General features: G+C 41.7%; 1 protein-coding gene across 2 annotated transcripts in view; it reads left to right on the plus strand.

The window, feature by feature from the left end:
* Positions 1-5,001: 5,001 nt before the first annotated feature.
* Positions 5,002-27,186, plus strand: part of dab1a (DAB adaptor protein 1a) — a 492,903-nt gene continuing 470,718 nt past the window's right edge. For both annotated transcript variants that reach the window (XM_017688942.2, XM_017688935.2), the window contains exon 1: positions 5,002-5,265. The gene's annotated coding sequence lies outside the window, so the exon portion shown is untranslated. The remainder of the gene's footprint in view (positions 5,266-27,186) is intronic.

Consider the following 27,186-nt stretch of genomic DNA (forward strand, 5'->3'; position numbering starts at 1 on the left):
CATGAATTGTTTTTAAAATAAAAATGAGACTGTTTGTGGTTAATGAGTGAGACTGGTTAATAGAGCTGCTCAAACAGGTGAAGCTAACTAGCTAGTTAAATGAGTAGCTAGTTAAAGCCATATGGTTAAGGCTATTTTACTTGTTGTACTAGTGAAAACTATTAATTTAACTATTGGAAGCAGCATTTTAGTGTTAGTTGTATGTTTATAAGGTGCTTTATAAATGTTTTTTTTAATAAATGCTTTGGCGTGTCTCCCAGAGCTCCAACCCAGTGTAACTTTGTTTCCTGCCTAAGTGTAAATGCCTGCACTAACTGAAACCAAGGCTGACGATACCTAGAAATTTAAACCCATACGCCATATGTAGCTAAGAATGTAAATGTCCCTGGTAAATTTGGTTTTTTGAATGAAATTAAATTAACATCATCTACAAAGACCGGAATTAACCTTTTTTATTTTGGCATGGAGGATATAACTGTTTGCTGAGTTTAATGTATTGAGGGGGAAGAATTAAAACAACTCTCTCTGGAAACTGTTTTATTTTCATTCAAGGTCAACAAACCATAGATCAGTGGGTTCCCACACTTACAAGAGAAGAAGCCAGCTTGAATTGCATAGTTTCTTGAGTAATCAAGGAAAAAGTTGCTATCAGGGCTGAATATTACTTCATTACTTTTAAGCTTTATTTGTGTTTACTATTATTGAAGTTACATACTTGTTGTATTAAATTTCCAGCACTTCTTACTGCTTACATTTTCATTTTGTCCCTCAAATTACTGTTACAAATTGAGATTTCTCCTTTTTTGTCCAGTCCTTTGAGTTCCTGCTGCCCATAAGTGGATCTGTGTAAGCACCACTTCACTAGAGCTCCTGTTTAGCACATTTTGCTTTTTTACTTTAGCAGTTTAGTTTGTTCAAATGTTGGAAAGATTTGGGCACAGAATACCTGTTTGCACACATCATCATCATCATCATCATCATCGTCGTTAACTGGTTAATCCAGATAGGGTTGTGGTAGCAGTTGGGAGAGCAGAGAATCCCAGATGACCCTGTCTCCCACAACTTCCTCCAGCTCATTCCCAGGGACCCCAAGCCGCTCCGAGGCCAACTTGGAGATGTAATCCCTCCAGTGGATCCTAGGACGACCCCCACCGGGAGGCATCCAGGGGGCATCCGAATCAGATGCCCAAGCCACCTCAGCTGGCTCCTCTCAATGTGGAGGAGCTCCACCCGGATGACCTTATCAAATAGAGTGTAGCCTGCCGCCCCACGAAGAAAGCTAATTTCCACCGCTTGTATTCGCGATCTCATTCTTTTGGTCATTACCCACAGCTCATGACCATAGGTGGTGGTCAGGATGCAGATGGACAGAGAGCTTTGGGAGGTTATGATGAGATGGGCAGTCGTGGGCTGGAGGTTAGGGAACTGACCCTGTGACCAGAAGGTTGCCAGTTCAATCCCCAGAGCTGACAGCACATGACTGAGGTGTCCTTGAGCAAGACACTTAACCCCCAATTGCTCCCTGGGCACCATGGATTGGGCTGCCCACCACTCCGGTCATGTGTGCTCACTGCCCCCAAGTGTGTATGTGGTGTTTCACTTCACGGATGGGTTAAATGCGGAGGTGGAATTTCCCTGTTTGTGGGATTAATAAAGTATCACTTAACTGGCCTTATGACTCAGCTCCCTCTTCACCACTACAGTCTGGTACAGTGACCGCATTACTGCTGCCATCTGTCCCAGCCTGCAGCCGATCTCACAATCCCTCTTCCCATCACTCGTGAACAAGACCCATAGATACTTAATCTCCTCCACCTGGGGCAAGTCCTTTCCCCTTACCTGGAGTGGGCATGGCATCCTTTTCTGGGCTAAGACCATGGACTCAGATTTGGAGGTGCTGATCCGCATAACAACCACTTCACACTCAGCTGCAAACCGCTCCAGTGAGCGCTGGAGGCATCCATGTGATTCAGCCAAAGAACAACATCGTCTGCAAATAGCAGAGACGCCACCCTCCGGCCTTCACACATAATGCCCTCCTGATCTCGGCTACGCCTTGACACTCTGTCCATGAATATCACGAACAGGAGTGGAGACAGGGCACAACCCTGCCAGCGCCCAATGCTAACACTGAAATGGTCCGACTTAATACTGAGTATACAAACACAGCTGTCACTCTGGGAGTACAGAGATCGAATGGCCCAGAGTAGTAGCCCTGGTACCCCATTTTCCCGGAGGACCTCCCACAAGATATTTCGGGGAACCTGGTCGTAAGCCTTCTCCAAATCCACAAAACACATGTAGACTGGGTTGGCAAACTCCCATGCCTCCTCAACAATCCACGAGACGGTGAAAAGCTGGTCTATTTTTCCAAGGCCAGGACGGAATCTGCATTGTTTCTCCTCAATCTGAGGTTCAACTATCGGTCGGAGTCTCCTTTCCAGCACCTTGGCATAGACTTTCCCAGGGAGGCTGAGCAGTGTGATACCCCGATCGTTGGCACACACCCTCCAGTCCCCTTTTTTAAAAATGGGGACCACCACCCCGGTCTGCCAGTCCGAGGGTACTGTTCCTGAGGTCCATGCAATATTGCAGAGGTGCGTCAGCCATGTCAGCCCCACAATATCCAGAGCCTTAATCATCTCCAGATGAATCTCATCCACCCTCAGTGCCTTGCCACTGAAGAGCTTGCCAACTACCTCAGTGACCTCCACCACGGAAATGGAGCTTGACATGCCAGAGGCCTCCAGCCCTGACTCCTGTGAGGGATTCTTCAAAGTGCTCCTTCCACCGACCCGACAGTATCCTCAATTGAAATCAGAGTTTCTCAATCCTTGCCAAATACAGCATGGGTGCAGCCACTCCAACCACTCCTGAGTTGCCGGACAGTTGTCCAGAACCTCCTTGAAGCAGCCCGAAAGTCTTTTTCCATGGCTTCGCCAAACTCCTCCCACGCTCTGGATTTTGCTTCTGCCACCATTGTTGATGCCAACTTTTCCGCCTCTTGGTTCCTCTCTGCTGAGTCGGGAGTCCTTCGGGCCATCCAGTCCCTAAAGGCCACTTTTTTCAGCTTGACGGCCTCCCTCACTACTGGTGTCCACAGCTATGCCTGGCAGATTCCACAATGGAGGTTTCGAACAGGGTCCATTCAGACTCTATGTCCCCTATCTGGCCCAGGACATAAGAAAAGCTCTCCCAGAGGTGGGAGTTGAAATCATTCCGAACAGGGGCCTCGAACAGTCGTTCCCAGCACACCCTCATTGTTCGCTTGGGCCTACCGGGTTTGACCATCAGTCTTCCCTGCCATCTGATCCAACTCACCACCAGATGGTGATCAGTTGACAGCTCAGCACCTCTCTTTACCTGAGTGTCCAGAACATATGGTCCCAAGTCAGATGAAACGACAACAAAGTCGATTATTGACCTCTGGCCCAAGGAGCTTTGGTACCATGTACATTTATGAACATCCCTGTGTTCGAACTTGGTGTCTGTTATGGACCATCCATGCCTGGCACAGAAGTCCAATAACAGGCTGTTCTTCCCAATCACGCCTCTCCAGGTCTTCCAGTCATTGCCAACATGAGCATTGAAGTCCCCCGGTAAGACTATGGAGCCTGTAGGCAGGACCCTTTCCAGAACCCCGCCCATTCGCTCCAAGAAGGCCAAATACTCTGACCTGTTGTTTGGTGCATAGGCACACACCACAGTCAGAGTTTTCCTCTCTGCAATTTTAATTTGCATTGAGGTGACCCTCCCGTCCACTGGGACAAACTCCAACTGCACGGCCGAAAGCTGGGGACTCGCCAAGGTCCCCCCTGCAATCTCCCACTGCCTGTGCAGCACTGCACCGCTCCCCCATGCTGGACCTGCCCGGCCACTAGGCACTCGCCGGGTGACACTAACACCAGGGCTGGCTCCAGGGGTATGTCCCGGTGACCTATGCTGGGCAGGGTACACGGTATTCTGTGCCTGTTTTTCATGGTGGGTTTCTGGAGCGTGTTGGTCTGGGTCTTCACTCCAGACCTGTTCGCCCTTGGAGACCCTACCAGGAACATATTGCTCCTGATGACTTAGCTCTGAAGATCCCTAGACACACAAGCCTTTCCGCCACGACAAGGCCCCGATCCAGGATGGGTATTTACACATACTTTCACTTAAGTATAGTTTCTTGGGAGTTTTGTACAGTGCTTATTATTTCATGATTTATTTTTTTTCCCAAAACAAGTAATACCTTGTAATGCTGAACATGATTATTAATGACTACTATGAAATTTTTTTTTCTATACCCATGCATTTGATGTGAACTCACAAATGAAAATATAACTGCGTTCTCTTTTCTCTGCCAGGTGTATATGGTAACAAAGTAATTCCTTCACTTTGGTCAAACACAGATTGACAAGGCCATTGTATGTAGTGTACGTAAATGTTTGAAACACAGCTAACATGAATAAGTATAAAGGGCTGATGGAGATTAACAGGTGTTCTGTGTTTTAATAATGCCAAAATATTTTTCAAACTAAAGATATTTATCAGCAAGAGATACAAGAGATTACTGATCACTGTTCTGGTTTATTATGTCTGTTGCAGGCATCTGAGTTAATATGGATGGATCTGCATTTCCCTTGCACTCCTTTTTGAAGGATTGCGCTCTGCTTTTGCTTCCTTCCCACCATGTAGTAAGTAAGTAGACTCACTTTACCCCTGGGCATCGGCTTAGCTCTTCCAACTGCTCGTCCTTAAGCATCCTCAAAGATATACCTCCAGAAGTGTGATGGTGGGGGCTGTAGTGGAGGAGAGAGCGCAAAGGAGAGTAAAATCAAGCATAGTAAAGGGGGGGTGGGGGAGAAGAGAGGGGTGCAACTATTCTAAGGAATAAGGTAGTGATGAGTATGGATAGTGGCGATAGGCCCTGCTGTGTGTGTGCTGAGGCAGTGTGTGTGTATATGGAGAGATTGGATGTGGGTGTGGGTGTGTGTGTGTGTGTGTGTGTGTTTGAGCCTGACTCTGCTGTTGCCTCTGTAGTCACCCTCGCAGAGCTGTTGAGTCAGCCAGCCTGCTCCCGCTGCTGCAGGAGAGAGGATTCCTATCTACTGCTGGGATATCCACACCCACGGAGACACACACTTTGACATTTCGACGGGGTCTTCCCGACCCACAGACCAATTCATTTTTCCAAAAGAGGAGGACAAGAAAAAGAGGACAGGTGTGTAAAAAGAGAGACTCTGCGACAGGAGTGGACTCCTTGAGCTGATAGAGAGAGCTGAGGTAGGGCTTTTTACTTCTCTTGGAGCTTTCTCTATGTTGTGATGGGTGGCCTGAGGGTCAAGTGTGTGTATATATGAGTGAAAGTAAGATTCTTCTTTGATAGTAGAATTTCAGAGATATTGGCAGGTGTTTAAAATTCGTATGTTGTGGAAGCGGAGAAGTGTGCCACTGAGCTGATCACCATATGGCATAACTGGTCCAAGTTTACTGGGTGGTTTCTTGCATTTTCCACTCATATAAAAGATGCCAAACTGTCAGTGGGGCAGCGCCCCTCTTGTTACTGGGGTGAGGCCCTCAAGGGCTTGTCTTTAATATCTTTTAATTAGGGAACACAATTTGTAGCACAGTTCATTGTAATTGTATTTTGTAAGTTACATTGACTCCACACACCCTTCCTTGTCTCCAGTCTTTTTGTTGTTGTTTTTTAAAAACAACAAACAAATGTGTACTTTTTCCCCGGAAAAAAAACTTGTTTAAGGTGCAGTTGGACCTTAAAATTGTTGTGCATTTACTTTTTGTACCTGTAAGATACATGGAAAAAAAGCATTCCTGCACAGTGCCTTTTTTCTGATGGTGTAGACTTTTTCTTTTTGCATCTCCCACATTGCAGTAATGCTTAGTTCCTTGTTCCTGTTTGGGGCATATTAATATGCGATAGTGTTTTTCATTTTGTGGGCGCAGCCGAAGAAAAGTTGTGTGTATAGTGTATATTTTTGCTGTCATGTGAACTTTGTAGCTTCATTTATTATGTAGTATTTTTTACACCCATTGAAAATCCCGTCTCCCTTTGATGTTATGTGAACTTGATAATGAATAATCCAGTGGTCCAAAGTGTCTTGGAAAGAAGTCTTGCTACATTACTGTACTGTGCAAAACTGAGCACCTTTATTTTACTTCCAGTCAAAACCTTTTAAGCCCCTAAATGGAAGTTTTTCACTTTTCCGTGTCCTGGGCTGGGGTGTGGGGGAACATACAATTTGACAGGAAATTGCACAGCAGATTCAACTTTATTTTTTTCTGCTTTTACTGTGAGCAGTAAAAAGTTTTTTTGGAAAACATACTTACAGGAATCTGCTGGGTTATTTTTCCACCACCTTCATAGTTCAGTCTTAGCAGGTGTCTGAGATAATCTGAGTAATTCCAAATGCATTCAGTGATGGTCTGGGTTCTGGGGTGGTCAGTCCATTGTTCTGAGTACACCAGCAGCTTCTTTGTCTTTCTTTTTTCCCCTCTATCGTTCCCTTGACAGCCGTGCATGCTCTTATGCTTAGTGTTGTCTTCTCGCGGTGGAAGGATGGACAAACACCTGTGTCTTTTTTCTGTTTGTCTTTCTTCTTTCTAAGATGAAAGCTTTATCTAAAGGTGACATTTTTGTGGTCCATTTTCTGTCTTTTATTCTTTTTTTCCCTTTTTAACTTCAGTTTTGGAAGAAAATCCACCCCCACTTTTCTTTTGACTTTCCACCTCCTTATGCCAGGGGATTATTTTACATCTAACCTCCTCATAAATATCTCCTGAAAAGCTAAATACCTTTGCCTTTTTAATGGGCATTTTGACTGGAAAATAAATGAAGGATGATGTCTAACTGCGGCACAGCTCTTTGGTTTTGAGGCCAGCCCTGCTGCATGTAAACTGGGGCATGTGTTTGTCTTGCAGCTTGAGTGTCTATGTGTGTGTCTTCCTGGAAGCTATAGCTTGTGGGTTAGGGAGAGACTCAGTGATTTGACACTGGCCATCAGTCCTTCCGACAGCATATCCATCACTTGATGCTGCAGGATGTTAAGCTTTACTTTTAGACGCACGTGTGCCTGTGTGCGTTCGTGTTAATTATGTAACCATGGTTCTCCATACCATTTCAAGGTTGTTTAGCAGAGCCCTTTTTGGGTGTTTAGGTTGAATCTTTTTGAGGAACTGGTACTCAAAGGTTTCCTACAGGTCTGTAACAGTGAAGGATAATACTAGTGAGCTGTGAAAGAAACTTGCTTTCTTTGTGCTTTTATGTATCTTAATCACCAAACCAAGCTCCTACCACAGCTGTCAAAATCAACTTGTCAGCTCTGCCCACAAATGCACTGTTTCTGAAGCAACTGTTGTGAGGCTGAGCAGGCTTTACTCAAGCTTTAATTCAGACTTTGTAAAACACCTAAATGTTGAGTGTCCTTCATTTTGAATGATTAATGACATTTAGTTTCTCTGCATGTAAAAGGCATGAGATTGTCTGTCATCAATGTCATTTGAGTTAATGTTACCGTGGGAGATTTGTCGTTTCCCGTCTTGTTCGCATTAGCAGTGCTATGATATTAAACGCCAACCTAAATTAATTAGGTTGTTGGGGATTTTGTCAAAGCTTGTCTAACCTCAACAGTTGATGTTAATGGATAACTTCCAGTTCTAGCCTTTTCATCTGTTTGGTGACAACACTGTATGACTGCGCCATTTTAATGAATAGGAGAATGAATATGTTCTTTGTGCTTTAAATATTAATGTACAGCAATCAGAAAACGGATATTGCTGTGCTGTTTCCCAGGGTAAGCTTAACTAACTTGACACAGTTTAATTACTTCAGTTTGATCATTAATCTTAACGCTTACTGTAGAAAGCCATCAAAACTGGTCAGTATTATAACCTTTCGCATAACCCTATGGCCAGCCAGCACAATTCAGTGCTTGTGTCTGAGAGCAGCAAAAAATTCCAGTCTCCACTGTGTTGGCATCAAAGTAGTTTTCCCCCCAAAAAAATAAATAAATAAAAATTACATCAGTGTGAGCTAAGGTTTCAATATTGCTTTTTTTCCTTAAACACTACTGAGCTTCTTAGCAGCTCCTTGTATTCCTCTTTCTCCATGTGATGGCTGATCCTAGATCAGAAAAAGCGGAATTGTGCCATATCTAGTCAGGTTTTTGCCATTGCTGATGGCTTGGTTTAAAACGTTTTCTACTAGCTCCGTCTGTTTCTCTGTCTGTCTCTTTCTGTGTATATTTAATGGGAGGCAGATGGGTTTGGTCAAAGCAGAGATGAGGTTTTGCATTTGAAATGTAAAAAGCAATTAGGCCAGACTAGAAAAGGAAAGATTAAAATTTACCAGGTCTGTCCTTCTGTAGAGATGCTGTTGTAATGGGCGTGCCTCTAGGAGTATTGTCTGTGACTTCTCATTCATGTTTTGTTCTCTTTACTATGCTGCATGTCTAACATGCTTTTCAGATGCAAGAATTTGTTTGTATTCAACAGCTCACCATGTTGACTATCAATGGAATGTAATATGTTCATGTGAAGTGGGATCACTTTATCCCCCCCCTGGATAAACTACAAGGAAAGCTGCAACACAATTTGTCCACCTATGGATGCTTCCTAATTATGCTTAGAAAGCGGGTTCTGTCAGCATCGTCAAGGTAACTGGATTTCACCATAGCAACTCAATGACTCAGCCGAAACTAAGGTCTGGAAACCTTAGTCAAGTCTGTGTATCTGTCTGTCTTTTTCACACAGCTAAAAAGGTAGAGCCCTTTAGCTCTGATGTAATAAAATAGCTTTTCCTGATTATGAGCACAGATATAGGGAGAGCTGCTTGAATCTGTGAAGAGCACTTGTAACTTTTGACTTCACAAACGAAAAGTGGATGATTGTGCATTCTTAAAGACATTTAAGACACTGAGCAATATTCCCATACCATTAGAACACTCACTGCAGGAGCTGACGCCTAGTTATTTCAAATCCACATTCCAGTAACATTGGATGTTAACTACTAGAGCAAGAGCCAAATCACCATTGATCGAGGGACGGGCTCAAGGTGGCTGGCAGCTTTAAATTTCCCTTCTGATATAAGTGGACGACGTGCATTTTTCCATTTCTCATGCCGTTTGGAGTTGGTGAATAAGCATAGATTTTTCACTCTACAAAATGGCTGTATTGATGATGCACAAGCATTGCCTTGGCGCTTTCAAGAGATGGAAAAGCACATGAAATCAAATCACCTGTTACAGCTAGCTCAGAATGGCATCTTCCTTTCAGCCTTTTACAGACCTCTTCAAATGGTGCAGAACATCCATCTATTTCCTTCTTTTCTGTTCTTCAAGCCTGGAAAACATGTAGGTTTTGCTAAGTGTTTTATCTCTATTGAGGTCTCTAAAAGCTTTTTCTCTGATAGATTCTGTCTCCTGCCAAACTGATGTGAGTGCCCGTGTACTTCTTCCTTGATGTTTCTGGGGTGGGGGTGGAGAATGGGCCAATATGCCTACCTGTTGTTGATCTCTTGGGACTTTAAATTTCCTTCATATAATGAAATGTATGGAAAACAGGCTTTCTGCCTGTTAGTGTCTGCTCTCTCTTTTGCTCTCTGGTCCTACCCCAAGGCCAGACTGTGAGACATGCTCCAGAACGGCAGATTGCGTGTAAATGAATGCTGGGGAGAAGGAAGAAAGCCACATTTCTTCATCAGCGATCTCCTCTGACAGTCTCTCAAGGCTTGTGCTAATGAAGCCACATTTATCTCTGGCAGGCCCAGATTCCATTAGTCTACGTCTAATTGTGTTAACTCTTGACATGGCCTCAAATGGAGTATGGTGGTCAATTTGTGTGCATTTGTGGTTTTTACAACGAGGACATGCAATGACTTATTCATTCTGTATCCAAAAATAGATTTTTCCATTTTGAAAAGTGTCATGTTAATTTGTTACTTTTCGTCCGTTGCACATCGCATTAGAATTAAAATCTAATATCCAGTTTGCTTTGAGATGAAGATGCATCGTCTTCAGAGAAGTGCAAATGTGATTGCACAAACTTTGTTGCATTATCTCTGAATCGGTTGCTAGACAAGGTGTCAAAGTGGGGTGAGTGATATCCCAATAAATTGGCTCATGATGAGCTTTTGTGGGTGTCTTGAGTACAATCAAACCTTCTACAACTCTGGCCACTCGTTGGAGGTTTGGTCCCAGGTGGTGTAGATGTCTATCACTTTGCCCTGTTGTCAGGAGGTTGCAGTTCAGTTCCTGTTCAGCTCAGTTCAATTGTTGGGAATCCAGGAGGGTGTAATTGGCCCTTCTTAACTGCTTTGCTGCACACTAGGTGAAGTGCTAAATTTTAAAAAATTGCTCTACTCAGCTGTGGCAATGCAATACTGGTGATTTTCTGTTTTCCTTTTATCTAGGTGTAGTTGTTGTTTTTTAGTTTAGCGCTGTAGTTATGGTTAATATAGTTGTCAATAGTCTTTCTAATCTCTTATCTCCTGTAAATACTTCCTCAGTGCTTCTTCAACTGCTTAAACCACATTCAGGTTTTTGTTAAGGTTGTGCCTACTTGTCAATGTAGTTTAGGACACAGTATGACCTACTGTTAGATATGTTAACAAAACCTCACGGTCTAGCTTGAAGCTGCAGGCAGCCGTTTTAGACAACAGGTCTTGTGAAATCAACCTTAATCTGTAGTGTCTTATATGCCTGTGACATGCACATGAATGGGTGTTGTGTGTTGTGCTAGGGCTGAGCAGTGTTGCAATAATACTGTGCATATCAGTTGATATCGATAAATGTTGGTCATATTCTTTCAAGTTTAAAAGCTAATTTGCTCCTGAGGGGGCAAGTTGAACAAAGCAGATGGTTAATTTAAACTGTTCTTTATGATCAGAACATGACAAACATAGGAACACCTGCAAATCTGTCCTGGGATGGTGGGGGAATGTTTCCCAGGTTAGCTGATTTTAAAGCAGCACCATCACAAGCACAGCATGACCACAGTTTTTGTGATTTCTTAATTTAAAAAGTAAACTGATTTAGCTTGTCTGGGGACAAATGTTAGGCTATGTGGTTACAGGTTCTAAACTGTAGTTTCTCAACAACGTCTGCTTAGTATGAGCAGTAAACACTATCTGGCTCGGTATGTCCGAGATGGATCATGCTGTCTTCCTTATCGCTCCTGCAACATCCATGTCACGAGTATATTGCAGTATTCAAACACCAGCTAGCAGATATCTGGATTTCTCTATTCTGTCGTAGTAGTTTGAGGGATGGAAGAACTGCAATATCTTTGATGCTTGCCATGTAAAAGACAAACCTCTGTGGAATTAAATGCTGAGTGATTCTATTGTACCCAAAAGGAGGACATTATCTGGGGCTAGCACTGCAGGTAAGCTACTAAGGTCTGTCTTTGTCTTGGTGTAGTTCACTACACTAAGGCAAAGGCCATGCTGTGCACGTAACGGAGGTGCACAGAGGTGTGCGTGACAGAGCTGGTAAAGTTGTTATCTGAATGCTTCCTTAATTGGATGCAATGCTGCACAATATCTAAAATGTTTAATTTAAAAGTCGCTGTACTCAGTTTTAGGGTGGCACCAGTGGTGAAATGTCTGTTTCAACTTTGATGCTCTGTTCCACAGCCTACTGATAGCCTAACACTGGAGCTGTGAATGTGCTAGTACTGGTTAAGTTAGGAACGTGTTATCATATGACATTGTGCTGTTGTGGGTTAATGGAGACCAGTAAAACATTGGTGGCAATGGTGTCTGAGTTAGGGCTGAGAATGTGTGGTATAATGGTGAACGTGGCGTAGGCTGACTGTAACCTTTTGGTGTTCAAATCATGCAATTCAGAATAATGTATTGTATCATGTATGCAAAGCATCATGAAATGTATTTTATACTGTGAAAATGTCATGAGAACAGAATCATCCTATAGCAACATGGCTGCTGTGGTTCTCCATCCTGACTACTTCTCAGGCTACAAGCAGGGACAGATTTTATTGCATAAGCCTTCTCTCAGCTCTAGAGTGTGCGCAGGAGCGTGATGGCAGTCACCTCACAATTGCAGAGCCGGTGAACAGCCTCGGTGGTGGAGCTGATGGAAGAGAGGAGAGGCAGAGACAAAGTATTACCAGAGCACAGAGATGAGTGCACGCTGAGAGATAACTGCTAAGTAATGACATCATTTCCTACAAGCCAAGGTCATGGTGAAGTGCAGCCCTTTTAGAGGTGACTGATATGCAGAAAGGGTGTTGTTCTTTTTTCTTTTTTTCGTAGAGGTGATTGTGTTGGTAACCTTTTGACCCCCTTAAGTCACACCAGTTTTTGCTATGAACGGTGGAACTGCATCATTAGAGGGGCATGCATGTTTCACCTTTTTAGCTTTGGTTGTCATTTATATAATAAAATTCCAAATGTTCCAGATGCTCCTGCTTTTTTAATGCAGGGGTGGATAGTGGATCTTTGATGATAAACAGAAAAATACAGGAGGTGACATTTTGGAATAGCGTCATCACTTCTGCAAATGTGGTTTAGTTTGCAGTTGCAGTGAGTTATTAGTTTGTAGCTTGGTATAAGCATTTTATTTGCATGCTTTTAGCGCTGTTGTGCTATTGAAAGCTTGGTGAATGATGTTACTCTGTGATTTGTCATGTGTTCATGAGCATTTGCTGTTTATTGCTCATTGTACTGCCACACTCACATTCATATTGCACTGTTTGTGCTCCTGAGAATATTTTAGTATTATTCAGTGCATGTGGTGTGCTATCATTGCATCATAAACATGTTTTGATACATAGCCTTCTAAAAATCATCCTCAGTATGTCTTGCATATGGTTCGTCACAACATGCATGCACATAAGGAGGGAGAGTTGTACACAGAAGGTATTTTATTTTCTGAGCGGATATGAGACTGTAAAGTCTGGGCCACTGTGTTGCATAATATGTGATGTATGTATGTATGTATGTATGTATGTATATTACAAGACTATGCCAGCCTAGTTTTGCCAGACCACCAGGCCACACATGCTCTCCTTTGCAACTTATGGTAAATGATGCCATGGATGTTGAGGGGAACACAGCTGTCAGTACATGACACTCTTGAAACAACACACTTGTAGGTTCAGCATTACTACTGTAAAGCCTGTAGCGGTATGTGCATTTTTACTCAAGCCAATATGACTGCTTGGGGCAGCAATATACAAACATACCCCACAGGGAAGTTAACCAGCTCGCAAACATATGGTCCAAAATTAGCCTTTCAAAGTTTTTAGCTAGACACACAGTCTGCTCCAAGAGCACACAATTATGGTTGGGCTTCAAAATAAGAAGCTGACCATCACTGACCAGTGCTGGGGTTACTTAAATATTTAATTCCTAAACTGTAGTAGGATCACTTTATTGCTTGCAGGGAAAAATACTCTGTTCTTGTTACGTTACATATGTCTTGCTGTCTCAACCTCAAATACATTATACCACTGGTAACTAGCAGATCTGACATCATTTAGACTGTATCTCACCATCTTGTATGATATAGTGTGAGAGAGTCAAAGTGAAACACTGTTGACTGGCCTCTGGGAGTGGGAGGAGCTACCTAAGTGATCGTTTAAACAGGGACTGCAGTATTTACTACCATTTTGTTAAATGGTCACTTAAACAGCTTCACTTAAACATAAAAAATGGGCTGCTATCCCAGTTTACTTTATCCCTGTTTACTTCCACGTTGCTTGGTTTAATTAACTCTTCATGTGCTGTTTTAGATAAAGTTTAAAAAGAAATTCTCTGATATTCAGATACTTGGTTTACAAATTTGAACATTAGAATAACAAAAGCCCATCCCCAGTGTTAAAACTCCAGTACTCTGTCAACTATGCCCCCTTTTTCTTTTTTTTTAAAATTTAAATTAATTATTTCTTCACTTTTTGCAGGTTGCTCTCAACTAACGCTGATTTTAACATGCTCAATTGGCTGAAAAAGCTGACAAGGAGCCAGAAGAGCTCCCTCTTTGTTGGCTTGTGGCAGCCTTCAGCATATTTTAAGCAGGAATACACACACAAAATGCAACAGTCTTAGCCTTAGCTTTTATAGCACTGTATAGCATGAGAAGCCCTGAACTCTGGTGCCATGTTGGTCACTTGCTCCTCCTTAGCATTGAGAGGGTTGGGCATCGGCCTGCAGGCACTTGAGGCTCTGGCACCTGCTTCTCATGCCATTCAGCATTAGGAAAGCTAAGGCTGTGGCGTTAAGCTCACCTACCGCTGCCTCTCCTCTCTACAGCTGTCGCTGCTACACTGCTAGCAAGCTACAGATAAGTACAATTACTTTTGGACATATAGAAGTTAGCAGGCCAACTGAGAGCTAGCTACTCTTTAAAATGTGCCATTCAAAATTAGTCAATTAGTCAGTGAGCAAGAATGCCTGCCCTAGGCTGCCCTGTTAGGCTGTCTGGCAAAAATAGCCACCAAAAAGGAACTTTTAGGTCTGCCTCGCCTATATGTGCAGTTGTCTGGCCATTCAGTTGGTGGTGAAAGGGGCCAAGGGTGGATAACTATAAGGTGGGTGGAAGTACAGGGCAATATCTTGTAATGAAGTTGGTGGTAAATGGAATACAATGAATAAACAAAATACGATCATTATTTCTGCTGTTAAAGTTTTCCAGCAGATGACTATGACATGGTTATACAGAAAAAGAATATTCTATAAACAGGAAGCTAAGCTTCAAATAAATGCCTTGTCCCAGGGTTAACGTTACATAACCATAAACTGGGGCAACTAGGAAAGTAAGGTGAGTGCTGTGCTGTCAAGTGAGTCTTGGATGAAGTACTTCAGGATGAATGTCTTGGCAAACTGCAGGCGCCATGAATGTCATCCATGAGTGTGCTCCATATGGGGTGAGAGTGAGTGTATTGGAATGGATGAGGTTTAGCTCTTATAAAAGGCAAAGCTTTAATGTTTCCTGTGTGATGTGGTGCTGGCGCGAGAGCAGCGATCAATAGCAAAACCTGTGATCCGTATCCCATTAATGGATGCAGGTGCATTACAGATTAAACACAAAGGGACAATTGTGGCACACACCATTTCCACACCACTTCTTTGTGAGCAAAGTCGAGGTATATATGCCAAAACATTACCGAACACTGGCAGAGAAGTTTAGTGTTGGACAAAACATCAAATTTAAGCAAATGTGTGCTTGTGCCAAATGCTATCAAATTCATAGCTAAAAATATCATAGCAGCCTCAATTTACCATATATTTTTGCCTGTACTGTGAAAAGTTGTCATGATAGTTAGAAGTCTCAAGTTGAGTCCTAAGATGGTACAAGTCCCAAATTCTAATCTATGAGTCCTAAACAAGTCAGTCTGTATTTTTAACTTAAGGCCATTTCAACACTAAACACAAAGTATTAGTAATGGTATATAGCCTTGTTTAATAACAGCATATTGCTAGTGCCTGCATATTAAGTTTTACATAACTGACTGTTGTAATTGTATAGACAAAGACATATGAATCGTATAGACAAAGTGGTACAACAAGATTATTTAAGGTAATATTAAATTTAAAAAGGGGGGAAAAAAGTTTAAAGATAATTCTTGGGAGCAAAAGATTAAAATAAAAACTAGCTAAGCCAACAGAGTCTAACAACTGCTAGTCTAAATTATATTTATATAACAAAAATGAGAACCATTCCATTTCCATAAATTGTGCAGTAGTTAGGCACTGGAATGTAATCGCTGCACCATGAAGGTGGATTCAAATACGAAGCTGGCGAATAAGAAGTCAGCTTTAGCATCAAGATGAATGATGCACTTGTTTAAGCTGTTAACATGAAATGTAACCATTTATGTGGAGTCCCATCTGCAGTCAGATGATTCTCCACGTTTCTTTCCTTTTGGATCTTGAGTCTGTCCAAGTCAAAAAGCTCCAAGTCTGAGTTGTTGGCTTTCAAACCAAAGTAGAGTCTCAAGTCATCAAATTCATGACTTGAGTCTGACTTGCGTCCAAGTCATATGAGTAAAGTCCACACCTCTGTATGCAACAACTGTTGTGTATTATACTACAGGGATGTAGGGATGTGACTAAAAGCACAAAACTCAACACATTTTCAGCGTGGTGTTGTTTCTCATGGAATTTAAAGTTCCAGATAATGTTAAAGGTTATGGCTGACACCAGCTATCCCAGAAGTGGTTTCATTTGCTGTTTAACATTTAGCTATAATATAATATTATAATATAATATGAGCTGTATGCAGATACTCCTGTAAAAACATTGCAGATTAACAACCCCTGGTGTGAAGCTAACGTGTTAAAAGTTGGGCTTTGCTGATATACATCACACGTTACAAGGCTGTTTCCCTAACTTCCACCCCATGACTGCCCCCTCAGTGTACTGAATACTCCCAAAAAGAACAAAGACTTAAGATGCTTAGGGCTAAATTGGTGGTTAAATCTATTGTTGGGCCCTCCTGTAATGAGTGTTGCATTATGGGATTTAGCATATCATGAAGATTGGCTATCTAAAAAGTATGCAACACATTTAAACCACATACATGTGGTTGTTTTTGCTTTGGGGTAAGGTAAAAATCGTGTAAGTGGATTTATTGGCAACCTAGTGCTATAATTCTGCCTCTGCCTAATTTTGCTCTTATCTTATTGCCACCCCTGTTTTCTCTCTCTCTCTCTCTCTCTCTCTCTCTCTCTCTCTCTCTCTCTCTCTCTCTCTCTCTCTCTCTCTCTCTCTCTCTCTCTCTCACCCTACAAAATGATGCTTCATCAGCTCTCCAGGGACCTCCAGCATGGATTCAGGGACACGGGGACTACCTCATTCATCCTCTCCCCAGCTCCTCTTCATGTGCTTTGGCTTGGTATGGCCACCCAAAGTCCCTCAACGGCACCCGCAGCCCCCGGCTCCCTCTCCATCCCTGAGTTTAATTACCTGATTGAAGTCAGCCCCTCTCCGTTTATCAGCCGTAGTGAGCGAGCAGGAAACAGGGTGTCCTCAGCTCTAGCTGAAGGACAAATGCAGAAAGGGAAATTGCAGGCTTACTCCGTCTGCATGCTGCAGATCAGCTCAAATTGTCACGTTTGTCACAAGTGTAGATTTTTCACCGTACATCACAATTGGATTGTTGCTAAAGTTGGAAAAATAGTGTCTTTCTGGTGAAATGTCCAGAGGCAAGGCGTGTAGTTTAGGACTAGCCTTGGTAGCACAAAACAACATAACTAAAAATACTATGTGAATGCCCAGCACAGTAGCAGTAGTTCATTGTATTATCAGCATTGTCAATGCCAGCATGAAAAATGAGGGGGAGTTTTGTTTCAGTGACTGTTGGAAATTGGTTTTCAGTAGCTAGATTTCCATCTAGCAGTCGAAATAAATTCATGCAAATAACAAATGTGACATTGTCAGAAGCAGCATTTCAATCAGGTCTATGAAGGAGAATAAAATTCAGTAAGTCATGTTTTGTAGAAACTCAATGTGTGCATGTGGTCTTTGCTATTGTCATTTTATGTCTATATTTTACGTTGAAGGAGAATGGAGACAGTGCACTGGCAAATGAATGCTTTTGCTGCCTCCTGTCATTATGTTGCAATTGTTGGGCAAAAACAAATACCTGATTGTATTATTTTTGCATTTACATTATTTGCCAAATGTGTTTTCCTTTGTTCCTAGCTAGTAGTAGTGCTATTTTATTTATCCTTTTTTTTTGGTTTGTTTTTAAAGTCGATATTTCACATGCAGTGGTGGTAACGACCCAGTATGCATCTTTATGCAAGTAAGTGTATGCAAATCGTGGTACATCACGCAGACTGTTTTTCTTATTTAACCCTTATTTGAGAAATCAGTGGGGTTAGGAAGAGGCTGCAGGTAAACCAAAAGGAAAGTAAGGGCATCTTTTGAAAGCTGCTCATAAGGCAGAGTATGTGTTTGTAAGGGTGGGTGTGTTGTTATGAAGGCTGAAATAGCTTGAGATGGTGTGTGTGCAGTGTGTGAAATTGGAAATGGTTGGCTGGCGTTGTCACTCGCTACATGTCCCATCACTCTGGCTAATTTGCTTTTGTCCGCGTCATTTCCACCTGCTCAGACGTCACCCTGAAATTTCAATGAGGAAGAAAGCTTTGTCAAACCCACGTTCCTACTACAATCACCTCAGCAGAGCCATTCACTCCAGCGCAGGGTGAAGATGTCATGTAAAACCAGTGCTGGGTAATTTGCGTAGGTTATGAGACCAGTAATGTACTACTGTAGTACTTATTTACTTACAGCGTTGTGCTTATTTGCTTAACGTTGGGCATGTATTAATGTCAATGTGAGAAGAGCTGGATTAGTGAACAAGAGTGTTCTTGGACTGGGAACTGCAGAATACAAGGTCGTGGGAATGGTGGAATCCACTGTGTGCAAAATAACAGCTGATTACCACATGCTGTTTCATATAATTACAATTCTTTGATCATTTTCCAAAATGAATGGATTTTTGAAGAATTTGATTGTATTAAAGATTATTCCTAGAATTTGTTCGTTTGAGCCCTGTATGTTTAGATGGCTAGTAATCTCCTTGAAGTAAGCTCAGTTACTGAACCACTCAACAGTAGTCGTCCGTCCGTCCACCCGTCCAATGTTTTAACTGCAATTCTTCAGACCATTTCAGTCTCCATTGAAGCGGAAGAGTGTAGCATGTGTGTCAACATGTGCGCAGGAGGTCTGTTGGTGAGGTCTGTTGTGCCAATTATGTAATTGTCAAAGCTACCTCCATTAAGAGCAATTATGCACTTAATGGAATCAAAGTGCCAGACTAAACGGAAAGAGGAGGACAACGCTGAAAAGGTTTTTCACCTTTCCCTGTTCACCTGTCTGCAGGAACACAAAAGGCATACAAAATACAGGTTTTATAAAGTAAAGTGCCTTTGACCTTTTCAGTCCATTTCCTAGTGCATTTCAAATCAAGGCCTGGCTTGGTTCTCCTTTGACTTTGTTTTTCTTTCTGTAGCCTATCAGTGGATATATATAACACACAGACCGAAATGTAAATAGTTTATGTAGTATAAAAATTTGCCACTGGCAGCAGAACTCAGTTAACTTTTGGTAAAGAGATGCTTTATAAATAAAAACTAAACATTAAACTTTTATATTTATGTTGCATTCTCCACAGAGGCCATGAATAAATGATTTAATAAATCATTTAAATGATATTGTTAATCATGATAAATGATTTCTCGCTGGTTAAGTCATGCTACCTTATTTGCTTTTGCTTTTTCTGTTTATACTTCTTGTAAGTCGCTCTGGATAAGAGCGTCTGCTAAATGCTGTAAATGTAAATGTAAATGTAAATGTTGCAGCTCATTCCACTGCAGTGTCAGGGAATGAGGTCATGGAATATGACATGGCCAAATACCAAAGGTTTGAGGTGTCTGAAGACTTGGCATCATGGGTGACATTTAAGACTTATGTTGGGGGCAAGCCATCTCTTAACTATATAGTAAGTACAAAACCTATTTTTAGCATGTTGGTCTGACTCGTTAAAAAGTGGTAATTGTTGATCGAAGCAGATTTCTTTGGATATCATTGAAGAGGGACAGCTCTGTACGCAACTCCGCTTTGGGAAATCCATAGCGACAAAAGACAAATGCTAGGTCCGCTTCAGTGTGCGTTCTGGAACAGATGTTCGGTGTGGCTTGACTTTGCACATCATTTTTCTGAAATCACAGATTTTTTTAAACTGTGTTGCCCTGTATATCAAAATACATTTCCTTGTAATAACCTGTAGCTGGATCAGTATCTGGTCCAGTCACTGTCACTGTTGCATAGTCAGTGTTGTATCTGATTCAGTTCTGCTTCAAATTCCATCTCCTTCACAATTGAAGCCCTTGAATGCATTTACTGAACAGAAATTGACGTCAAGTAAGACTGGAACTATGGAAAATAAAGTTTTGGAAATGTTAACATTTCACGGTCATTTGTTATCAACTTGTATTGACCTTTCGGCTGTACAGCCTTTCTGTAACTTTTTAGCTTCCTGTAGTTTGTGTTGTTTGGTGTTGATTTGTGAAGAGGCATGTGAATGTGAAGGGGAACTGAATCAGATACAATTTCTCTTCCATGGATTCGGTGGGCCCTGGTAATTGGTTTGAGCACACAAGTCAACCTTGTGTTCTGGAGGTTTTGAAAGTCACTATCTGCTAGCATAGTAGACTGTTCTACACCATGGTGTAACTTAAACTTGGTGATTGCGGTGCTTTCAGTAGTTCATTGCATTGCATGAATGTGTCATCAGAATGCAGGCTGCTCCCTAGTGTCGTGGAGAGGAGTCTCTATACAATAGATAGTTTAGTAGTGCATTATTGTTACATGGCATGATCCCTGTGATTGGATTCCACTGGCTATAACTGTTGGCAAGTGAGGCTCATGATTTTGACTGTGTACATGGACTCAGTCAACTTCTGAGTACAATAAGGAGCAAGAATGCACTGGTGACTTTAGCAGTAGAAACCGTACAGACCCTGGAAGACTATTTTTCTTATTTGAAGAGTGAGTGACGACTTTGTACAAAAGTGCCAACTTGTCTGGTCTTTTGACAAGTGGCAAAAATATTCAATAGATTTTAAAATGGAGAATACTTCATTTTTAAAGAAATTAATAAACCAGTAGTACTTTAGGATGTGATTTTCACAGAGAGAAGAATGTACCTGATGGATTATAGACTGTTAACCAGAATATTCAAACTGCTGGTAAACCGCAAGTCTCAAATTTTGAAACTCTCATGAATGGATGAAGTGAAGATTAAACTGGAAATTAAAGTAATGTAAAAAGAAAGGAACTGTTGGATGTCTGGTTGTTACTCAACCTAAACTTCATTGAACGTAATGCTATTGTCTGAGGAAAACCTTGCATCTCCAAAATGGTAACTTTACAGGAGAAGGAAAAAACATACATTACTTTTAATGTAAGTCTGTGTGTGGTTGGGATAGTGTAGTGGGTAACACCTTTGCCTTCTACGCTGTAGACTGGGGTTCAAACCCCTGCCTGGGTAAGCACCCTACACTATACCAATAAGAGTCCTTGGGCAAGACTCCTAACACCACCTTCGCCTACCTGTGTAAAACAATCAAATTGTAAGTCGCTGTGGATAAGAGCGTCAGCCAAATGCCGTAAATGTAATGGAACCAGGCATTTTTTCGTCTTTTGGTCATTCTTCATGAAATTTAACAATGTGAAGAGCAACAGGCAACTTTAAATTATATAAAAAAAACTGAAAAACGAAACAAAAATGGAGATGCAAGGTTTTCTTCCAATGGCAGCGAAATGTGTCAGTTATGAAAGACAAAACTGAGGGCAAAAAAAACGTAGAAATGTCGACCTTCGCTGTAGTAAAAACCTCTCAGACGGCTCTGCACTTTGTTGGAACATTGCTGTGAGGATTTGATTGCATGCCACCACAAGAGCATTAGTCAGGTCAGGTAGTGATGTTAGATGATTTGGACTTTACAGCCCAATGTTGGGCAGCATTATATTTCTCTAGCTGATACTCGCTTTTGGGCATGTATAGGTGCTCTGACTCTCCTGTTAAACTGGGAGTGCTTTTGTGTGAAGATGTAAGCTTTGTGCACAATTGAACATCTGTGTCAGCAGTGAGTGCTACATAAATTTAAACTAAAAAGGGGTGCTTGGATACTTTGACATTGGAATTAGTAGGAATGTGTTGATTTAATCGTAATTTGTGACAACTTGTCAACCACACAACTTTTGGATTTTTTTTTGCCTTGAAAATGTGAGCTGCCCTTTTACGTTGTGTCAACATTTTGTGATAAATGGACAGAGAGAAATTATCTAGAATTACTAGCAATAAAAGATTGTCATTAATATACATGGATAAACAAAGTGACCGTAGTGGATTTGGACAGACAGAAGCCGGAACATTGGTCAAAAACTGCCACCGATTGCCTTACCCACCCACACAGAGGACTGACGCACAGCTGGTGAGTAGCCCTCACCATGACTTCACTCGGTGTCTGTGTGTGTGTGGTGGTGGGACTGCTCTGTAGGGACAGGAGAGGCAGGGGAAAGACCTAACCGTGGGTGTTTGCTGTTTTGACGTCACAATTTACTGCTGAAAAGGAAAGAGTGATGGACTGAGAGAATCAGTGGAAAGGAGAGGAGGAGGGTGTAGGTGTGGGTGGGTGGATAAATGAGGAAAAGGAGTAGAACAGAAAGAATGAAGTGAGAGGCAGGGAAGGCGAATAAGAGATTGTGAGTGTGTGATGTGCAGTTCTATCTCCAGCAGCAGAAGGCTGTTGAGCAGAGGCTGGTGAAATGGACTGTGATATTGGCTTTTAATTCTCCTTCTGCTTACTGCGTAGAGAGTGCAGAAGCAAAAGAGGTGAGGAGAAAGGGGAGATGAGAGAATGATGAGCAAGACAGAATAAGAGGAATGTCTAGGCAGAAGAGAGGTCTTAAAGGACCCATATACTCATCTCTAGGTGATGTCACAAGTTACTGTAAGTTGACTTGATACATTGATAACAAGGTATAAATGTTAATATGGTTATTTATTTTAAATAACTGAACTGAGAGCACTTCTGACTCTAAGCTTCTCTGGGACAGAGGAATTTACATAAAACCTCCCTGAATTACTTTCCTTGTGTCTTAAGAATTGAATCATACAGATTTTCTTGTTTAAATTGATTAAACTGGAAGTTCCCATTTAATTGTGTTAGTACAATGTTAGTCAGAATTTATTATGCTCTGGGATTATGGTCTGCTGACAATTCCTTATGACAACTCTGAACATCACCTTGAAATAGAAAAAGTAGGATATTGACCCCTGAGTGAAGCTTTTAGAACCAACAGTCCACCTATGAATATTAAAGGTGGAATATAATATAGCATATGGTGATTTGTTAAAATCATTCAGCACGTTAATCATTTCATGCAGCTGTGGTATTGTAATGGTTTTTATTTAACCTCTCATATGTAACACCAAAAAAAGTTAAATATGAAGTTTATCCCCAACACTGTTACTGTTTACTGTTAAGATTATGTAAACATTGTCATGTTTTGCAGGGAAGTTGTAGCAGTGAACCGCTTTATTATGTCCACTGTGACTATTTTTTATAAAGATGTTAATCATACAATTCAAATTTATTCATTTAGTATGACTACAGTTGAGCTTTGTACCATGTCAAACATAGGTGACCTATTAGCAGCACTCTCACACTTTAGGCTGCATCCTCGAATACTGTATGTTGTTGGTCTTTAGGGATTTAGCTGATGTTTTATGACATTAGTTATTGATATCCTCTGTCTGTGGTCCAGTGTTGTGACTGGTAATGATTAGTTGAAAGATGGAGGGGCATGGAGATGTGGAGCTGTGCCCTCTGCCACAGCATTTCCCACAGCACATGAATGTGTCAGTGGTTCATGTATTACTCTCCTCAGTGAATAAGGCAAAGTGCTGTGTAAATTCTCTCATGTTGGGTGAGAGACGGACCTATGAGAATGGAGAAGGTCATTGAGGGTCTTTGCATGTATTCACACTCCATAAAGTAGCTTCTATGTGTCAGTGAGCAGTCTTGGGGGGGGCGGATCTTAATAGAACATGAAGCACCAGGTGACACTTGCGTGTGCAGGGATACCAAAAAGCATGGTTCAGCGTTAACCCAGAATGTTGCAACTAACAGACACTGGGGAGTCCGCCAGGGCACTTCGTCATGGTAACAGGCCTTGAGCTAAAAATAGAGTGGCCTTTTCTTGGTCACATGGTCCTTGGGGAAAAAAATGGGGGGGGGGGGGGGGGGTGATTTCTGGGACTTGTGGTCTCCATGGGCCTTCAGAAGTAAACGGGCATTAAATACCAATATTACCTTTTTCTGCCATTTAGCTCTTGACCCCAGCTAAGTGGAACTCCTTGATAAGCATGAAAGAAGAGTAAGGGTTGAAATGGGCCTCTCTTCCACTGTTGAGCCAGGTGGTTCTTAGGACCATAATGGGCTTTTCCGCACCATTCCAGACTCGTGAGACCAGTTACAATTTCTTTTTTCCACCTGTTGTGCTGCTAAGTCAGAACCAGGAACTACTGAAGAAAACTATGCAAACGAGTGGCTAACAAGCTAGTAGTTACTCACACTATACATAGATTTTGAATACATGCATCTGTCACTTCAACACCAGGCTCTTGTGTGCTCCCATCTTATTTATCCTCTAGTGGTGTGAGCATCTGTTCCTGACAGTCTGTACTGCGGTGGGTTTCACTTGTAGCTGGCTAGCTACACCTTGGCATTACCCAGCAGGATACTGCTCAATGCACAACAGTTCTACTTTTTCTGTCATTCAGCACGAGACATTGCAATTTGTGATTCCATTTTCAAGTCTTTATCTTCTACAGCTTAAAGCTCCACAGAACAGGTACAATTTCGTCTTCGACACTCCACTGCCAATCAATCCGTTCACTTTACTCTTGCTGTCAAGTTTTTATCATCTATACTTTATGGCAGAGCATTTGGTTGAATCAAACCTGCACTGTGGTATTTTGATCTTTTTAATGAAGCTAAGTTAGCTAGGAGGAATTAGCCTGCTGCCATTAGCTTAGCATATCAAGGTATTTAAGATAAATACAACATTTAAGGTAAACACTTAAAGTATTTACTTCTATTTTATAACATTTCAAGTGCTTGATAAGGAAAACAGTCAGATATTATATATATATGTGTATATATATATATATATATATATATATATATATATATATATATATATATATATATATATATATATATCCAAGAGCCTTGGATTGATATTGACTTGGTGTAGAGGACGGCTAAATCTGGCTTCACTAATAGTCCTTGAGGTTGTGTCCTGAAAAGTGATTTAGAATCTGTCAATTTACATAAATCTATATAGATAAGATATTGGAAAGGAATGTGTCTACTTCACTTGTTTTCTCTTCTATCAAGCATGGGTATAAAGGTCCAGTGCCATTCTGTCAGTGTTCAGAGAAGAGTGCAACAAATTGAAGTTGAGACGGAAAACAAATGATTGTGCATGACAGCACATTCAGATGAACATTCCTGCAGAATGGTCAACAGTTATGGAAAAATCTTTTATGTGGTTAGTCTCTTTAGTCCAAGTTAGGTTGGGAGTCAGTTAAGGACAAGTCAGAGCAGAGTAAGGCAGTTTATACAGTATTTGTAAATTTGAGTGAAACTTTAGAATGACTCAACAGCTCAACTCTCTACTATTGAGGCTTATATGTTCTCAACATATGTTTTATTTTGTGTCAAACTATTGCAGATGGCTAAGCAAGAAGGAGAGCAGAGCAGGTTAGTAATAATTAAAACTCCACACCTCAGTTCAGAGCAGTCCAATGCTGATACACTGCCTGTATTCAATGTAGTAGACCTGTGTGTGCGTGTTTTAAGAGTAAGCGACATGTCAGATTTAATGTGCGTGAAGACTGTACTAAACGTATATACCAATATTTTGCTTTTTCTGAGGTTGGCAAGGGAAAGCCCACCAGCAAAATAGTACCACTTTTTAAAAGTGTGAGTAGAATGACATGCAAAAGTACCATTTAAGGAGAGTTATGAGGCTGTGAAGAGGGTCGGAGGTACGTTGTCTGCATTTCACTGTGTGTAACTGGTGGATTTGTGTCCATCTGCATTTTGTCAATCTTGCCAGTGAGCACTCAGGAAATGACTAAGGATACCCATCACATCTGAAGCCCTTCGTTGTTCATACAGTTGACATTAGGGACATGTATGAAATGGCTTGGAAAAGGTTTACAGCTGCTGAAGTTTTCAAGGGTTTGAAAGGTACTGATGAAGATACTGGCACATTTTTATATGAAATATAAGGGTCTGTGCATGTGACTTTAAAGGTGAAAAGCCCTTGGCCTTGACCCTGTAATTAAACCAGCAATGGGTGACTTACAGTACAGTGTACTTTAGATGATTTGAATGGTTTGTGCATTAGGCTGGCTGCTGGGTGTGGTGTGCTATAGTGGCAGAAGCAATCCTAGTGACACAGATAGGACAGTGTGTGCGAAATCTCATTTTATAGATGGCCCCTCTGGAGTAGGGCGGTGGGACAGAGACGCCTTGAAAGTGCAATAAATTACAAAAGGAATTATCCCAACTGATGGTGCGAGCAACAGACTGCAGAGGCCCTTTCACTTCTCTGTCTTTCTTTCTTTTTGTGTGTGTGTGTGTGTGTGTGAGAGAGAGAGAGAACAGAGTCTGAGAGAAGTGCTTAGCTGGTAGACATGTGGAGGAGAAGGTGAAGGTTTTTATACTTTTTTTTTCCTCCACCCCCAATCCTTTCAGGCGGTCACATGCTGCCTCTCTGTTTTTGCACGTTCTATTTCCCTATCGCCCCCTCTCCATCTATTCAGATAAATTGTTCCTCTCCCCAGTGTGCTTTCGCTTGTTCTAACTATTCTTTTGTTCCTTTTTTGTCAATCACGTCCCTCGCTTTTCCTTTCCCCTGCCACTTATTTCCATAATACTTAAATTCTCATATTGTTTTTTTCTTATTTTTCTTGTTACTATGATAGTTCATCAGCTCAGAGTACTACACCCCCAAACAGTGTGTGAGAGTTCTCACATCAGCGTTTTACACCGAGAGCACTCACATTGGCAGTCGGGGTGCTTCTGCCTGAATTTGCATCTCATTTGGAATTCAATAAACTAAATGGAACCTTGCCCACACCGATGATAAAGGAGGTTCATGAAAATTATAACAGTGCTCCTGATTGATTCGTGTGGGCATGCTGGCAGGGCCAGTGGCTCTCAAAGAGACCCTTAATCGTTTCATTGATTTATTTTTGTCTGGTTCTCCTTATTTATTCACCTTATCGCTCCTGGCAGGAAGTGCCACCCGTGCATTTCCTGTTTTGATGACCTCGTTTTGGTGCCCGAAGGAGAATGACCTCAATTTCCTGCGCCGCGGTCCATCGTGTAAACACAACGGAGCTGTGGCTGAGCTTTAAGCCCCTGTGAGACCAAAACGAACTGATTGAAAATGAAACCACCCTTGATTCCCTTTGTCCCCTTTGACTTTCCCTCCACCCTCCTTGCGTCTTCGTCATACATACGTAACACAAGTGCTCACTTGCTAAAGGATGTGTGGGGTGTGGTAGGTTTTGAAATAGGGCAAACTAAACCCTTCAATCCCAAGAAAATGGGACAGATATCTAAGCTATATAC

This window comes from Pygocentrus nattereri, chromosome 4 (genome assembly GCF_015220715.1).
Source record: "Pygocentrus nattereri isolate fPygNat1 chromosome 4, fPygNat1.pri, whole genome shotgun sequence".
NCBI classification, from domain to species: domain Eukaryota; kingdom Metazoa; phylum Chordata; class Actinopteri; order Characiformes; family Serrasalmidae; genus Pygocentrus; species Pygocentrus nattereri.